The 5466-nt window shown below is 39.1% G+C and overlaps 2 pseudogenes; both read right to left on the reverse strand.

Annotated features, from left to right (window-relative positions):
* Nucleotides 1-1230: 1230 nt before the first annotated feature.
* Nucleotides 1231-2116, reverse strand: LOC137574907 (uncharacterized; annotated as a pseudogene).
* Nucleotides 2117-3622: 1506 nt separating this feature from the next.
* LOC137574906 (uncharacterized) lies at nucleotides 3623-4517 on the reverse strand (annotated as a pseudogene).
* Between the last annotated feature and the right edge of the window lie 949 nt (nucleotides 4518-5466).

Below are 5466 nucleotides of genomic sequence, written 5' to 3' on the forward strand. Positions count from 1 at the left end.
CAGAATATACAAGCCTACGTGCAAAATTTCAGCTCTGTCGCTCTTACGGTCTAGGAGGAGTTTGCGTTGATCCAGACGGACAGACGGACGGACGGACATGGCTAGTTGAACTCCTCTCGTCGTGCTGATCAAGAATATATATACTTTGTATGGTCGGAGATGCTTCGTTTTAAAAATGTTCTTGAATCAATTGTTTTGGGGGCTTAGTTGGCAATTGTTGGCAAAGCGGTTGAGTTAGTCACTGCACCGGTTGAGTAGGTTCTGTAGGTGGTTCTGTAGGTGGATTGGATGTCTGAGGGGTTGTCTTGTAGCCGAGCTTGTTTCGTAATTTATTGCCCCATTGAAGTAGACCTTCCGGAAACCGTTTCAATTGACCCGAATTTGGATCAAGTGTGCCCTCCACATGCTCTTGAGTATACTCAACTTGCAATACTGGTTCTTTATCGTCCACTGGATATGCCCAATTGGCTGTTACCAGAAACCCGTCAATTAGCGCGATTTTCATATATAATTTACCACAATCGATGCAATTGCTTGCCATTTTTGTTTATACTAAAAATAGCTTTTGGTCAATCCATTTCATAGGCGCGATAGGAGAAAACTGTGGAGAAATTATAGATAGGGCTCTGTGTATAAATAATTAACAATAATTAGTGTTAATTTTGTTAATCTATTTTCGCGATATAATTTACGACGTTAAAATGTATTTATTTACGAATCTGATAAATCAGGTTTTCTCTAGGAAACGAAGAGTTTTAAAAGTATTCAAAGAATTTTGGTTTCTTTTCATGAATCATTTTTAATCAATTGCTATTAAATATATCATAATAAATACTTAGTAAATAAATACTCTTTCATTTAGCAGACATATTTTGATGGACCTGAGTGTGTTACGTGATATTGAGTCTGCTAAGAAATTGTGGCTTGTGGATGATACAATAAATATGGCGCAAATATGATTAGAATATTCGATATGCATTGTCCTGAGCTATCCAAGTCGTCGGTTGGGTTCGTCGGGGTGGCCGTTGGTTGTCATTTTTTTGTGTTTTTTTTTTTTTTTTTTTTTTTTGGTATGTCGCAGTTAACTAACTAAATACAACTAAATAATTATTGACTACAACGAATGTGAAAAGGAAAGTGTCGGCAGGGTGGAAAGGAAAATCAAAGTAGAAGGAACGAAGAGATAGAAGAGGATAAAGTCGAATGAATGGAGTTGATTTTCATGGTTGTTTAGAAGGGTTGAGCCAGACCTTAGTGGTTGTAGGCTAAGTCGGCGGCAGCAGCCTGACCATTTTGGCTCCAGTCGGAGTGCACAATATCGGCATTCAATGGGCTGCCCGTGATGTAGGCAGTAGTGATGTGATCCTTCTTCTTAGCCAACAAATCCTTGAAGGAGGTGGCACCTTTGAAAAAAATTAAAATTGTTAAATCCATGTCAATTTACAATGAATTGCATCGCATTCTAACCAGCCAAAATGAGGGCAAGGAAAGAGATGGCCAGAGCCTTGAGGGAAATGAACTTGATGATGGTGAACAGAACCTTGATGACCACAGCCTTCTTCAATTTCAAAGCCAACAGCAGTGGCAACAGCATTTTCTTCATGCGCTTGCTGCGCGATTCTGTATAAGTTGAATAAATTAAGAAAACACACATCCAATTAAATACAAATCACACAAAAGTAGACTATACTAAGAGCTTCAGTGAAAGCTTTTCACTAATTTTAAACTTTCGCCGGCAAGCATGCAATCAAATTTACTTTTATATAATGCTTAATATGCAAATGTTTGTATGTCTCTGACTTTCGATAACTTACCCTCCATGGCACGTCCACTCTAAACATTCTCGGTATTCTCATCCTGCTCATCACCAGAGAACGAAAGGTATAGTTCATGGGTTTCCAAATAACGTTCAGCGAACGATCCAACAGCCTTGCTGGCACTATAACTACTCCTTTTTGTAGATCAATACGTATTCCAACAATGATACTGAATCATCATTATCCAATTTATTCAGCATATTCACTAAATCCTTTTCGCTATTATCCTGCGATGGTAGAGCCAAAGCACCGCACACAAAGCTGGCCACGAGCATAACACAAACGAATTTCGCGCACATTTTTGCTGAATGTTTTCCGGAACGGGTCAAGTTGATTTGGGGGGAAAATTATTTGTTTGGCACAGTCGTTTATAAGCGTAATAAACTCTCTAATATTAAGTTTCACGATAATAACACAGAAAATAACGAAGTTATTGAGAAAAGTCACTGTTCGTGACTTTGGGGTTTGTATGGGAGCTATAGATATAGTGGTCCGATCCGCCTGAATCCCAGATATACAACCCCTGCAGAATATACAAGCCTACGTGCAAAATTTCAGCTCTGTAGCTCTTACGGTCTAGGAGGAGTTTGCGTTGATCCAGACGGACGGACGGACGGACGGACATGGCTAGTTGAACTCGTCTCGTCGTGCTGATCAAGAATATATATACTTTGTATGGTCGGAGATGCTTCGTTTTATGCGTTGCACACTTCTGACCAAAATTAATATACCCTTTTTGCAAGGGTATAAAAAATGTTCTTGAATCAATTGTTTTGGGGGCTTAGTTGGCAATTGTTGGCAAAGCGGTTGAGTTAGTCACTGCACCGGTTGAGTAGGTTCTGTAGGTGGTTCTGTAGGTGGATTGGATGTCTGAGGGGTTGTCTTGTAGCCGAGCTTGTTTCGTAATTTATTGCCCCATTGAAGTAGACCTTCCGGAAACCGTTTCAATTGACCTGAATTTGGATCAAGTGTGCCCTCCACATGCTCTTGAGTATACTCAACTTGCAATACTGGTTCTTTATCGTCCACTGGATATGCCCAATTGGCTGTTACCAGAAACCCGTCAATTAGCGCGATTTTCATATATAATTTACCACAATCGATGCAATTGCTTGCCATTTTTGTTTATACTAAAAATAGCTTTTGGTCAATCCATTTCATAGGCGCGATAGGTGAAAACTGTGGAGAAATTATAGATAGGGCTCTGTGTATAAATAATTAACAATAATTAGTGTTAATTTTGTTAATCTATTTTCGCGATATAATTTACGACGTTAAAATGTATTTATTTACGAATCTGATAAATCAGGTTTTCTCTAGGAAACGAAGAGTTTTAAAAGTATTCAAAGAATTTTGGTTTCTTTTCATGAATCATTTTTAATCAATTGCTATTAAATATATCATAATAAATACTTAGTAAATAAATACTCTTTCATTTAGCAGACATATTTTGATGGACCTGAGTGTGTTACGTGATATTGAGTCTGCTAAGAAATTGTGGCTTGTGGATGATACAATAAATATGGCGCAAATATGATTAGAATATTCGATATGCATTGTCCTGAGCTATTCAAGTCGTCGGTTGGGTTCGTCGGGGTGGCCGTTGGTTGTCATTTTTTTGTGTTTCTTTTTTTTTTTTTTTTTGGTATGTCGCAGTTAACTAACTAAATACAACTAAATAATTATTGACTACAACGAATGTGAAAAGGAAAGTGTCGGCAGGGTGGAAAGGAAAATCAAAGTAGAAGGAACGAAGAGATAGAAGAGGATAAAGTCGAATGAATGGAGTTGATTTTCATGGTTGTTTAGAAGGGTTGAGCCAGACCTTAGTGGTTGTAGGCTAAGTCGGCGGCAGCAGCCTGACCATTTTGGCTCCAGTCGGAATGCACAATATCGGCATTCAATGGGCTGCCCGTGATGTAGGCAGTAGTGATGTGATCCTTCTTCTTAGCCAACAAATCCTTGAAGGAGGTGGCACCTTTGAAAAAAATTGAAATTGTTAAATCCATGTCAATTTACAATGAATTGCATCGCATTCTAACCAGCCAAAATGAGGGCAAGGAAAGAGATGGCCAGAGCCTTGAGGGAAATGAACTTGATGATGGTGAACAGAACCTTGATGACCACAGCCTTCTTCAATTTCAAAGCCAACAGCAGTGGCAACAGCATTTTCTTCATGCGCTTGCTGCACGATTCTGTATAAGTTGAATAAATTAAGAAAACACACATCCAATTAAATACAAATCACACAAAAGTAGACTATACTAAGAGCTTCAGTGAAAGCTTTTCACTAATTTTAAACTTTCGCCGGCAAGCATGCAATCAAATTTACTTTTATATAATGCTTAATATGCAAATGTTTGTATGTCTCTGACTTTCGATAACTTACCCTCCATGGCACGTCCACTTAAACATTCTCGGTATTCTCATCCTGCTCATCACCAGAGAACGAAAGGTATAGTTCATGGCTTTCCAAATAACGTTCAGCGCGATCCTCAAACGATTCACGCCTTGCTGGCACTATAGCTACCCTGTTTCGGTAAGATCAATACGAGGCCACCAAACAATGATACTGAATCATCATTATCCAATTTATTCAGCATATTCACTAAATCCTTTTCGCTATTATCCTGCGATGGTAGAGCCAAAGCACCGCACAAAGCTGGCCACGAGCATAACACAAACGAATTTCGCGCACATTTTTGCTGAATGTTTTTCCGGAACGGGTCAAGTTGATTTGGGGGGAAAATGATTTGTTTGTATTTTATTGATATTGATAGTCCTTTTGGGGGAATCGAACACCGTTGCTCCAGCTCACTGCTGTTGTCTTTGTGAATGGAAATTGCTTTGTGATTAATTGTATGCAATTTTATACTTTTTCGAAATTGTATGCGTGAGTTTGGGGACACCGTCGAATCGAGTCGATTGACCAATTTTAGTAGCTAGAGATCGCCGGCTAGCCAAAAACGTATCAAAATCAAAACGCAGCACTGCAACAAAAACAACAACAATGGGGTGAAGACAACGAAGCACAGCATTTATGCAAAACGTACAACAATTTCTTGACCGTATTTCCATGAACGTCGTCGTCAACGAAAGCATTTCCTGCCTTTCGTAGTTAGTAAGCACTTTGCCTGCTTGAATATGATTTTTGTTTTTTTTTTCCTTACATATTTTATATAAGCAAATGTCCCAATTTTAGCCTATCCGTAAGGTGTGCATAATTGGCATGCAATTGCTGTCGCTGTCCCTTGTGTCCAGAGACAGACAGAGAGAGAGAGAGAGAGAGAGAGAGAGAGACAGAGGACGTGACCTTCATTTAGTTATGACAAGATGGACTGTGCCAGATTCTAGGGTCTGTGGCTGGCCTTTGGCTTCTTTCTTTTTCCTTCCTCATCCATCTGCTGTTTATCATTAGACGGGCCATTGAATATCATTAAAGGATTATTAGTAGACTCGCCCGTATTTGGTATGCCTCATGGTGACTTAATCGGCGTTTTGGCCTAGTAAAAAAACTAAACACTAACAATAACGCCATCGCATTTGTGTATGAGCATGGGCTGATTTCATTCTCCTTTTTTTGCCGTTTTCTATTTCAATTGCTTCTAAATCTATTTCCAAAAGAAAGCTGAATTGTAGCACATAGTCG

This window comes from Drosophila tropicalis, unplaced genomic scaffold (assembly GCF_018151085.1).
Source record: "Drosophila tropicalis isolate 14030-0801.00 unplaced genomic scaffold, ASM1815108v1 contig_49, whole genome shotgun sequence".
In the NCBI taxonomy this organism is placed as follows: domain Eukaryota; kingdom Metazoa; phylum Arthropoda; class Insecta; order Diptera; family Drosophilidae; genus Drosophila; species Drosophila tropicalis.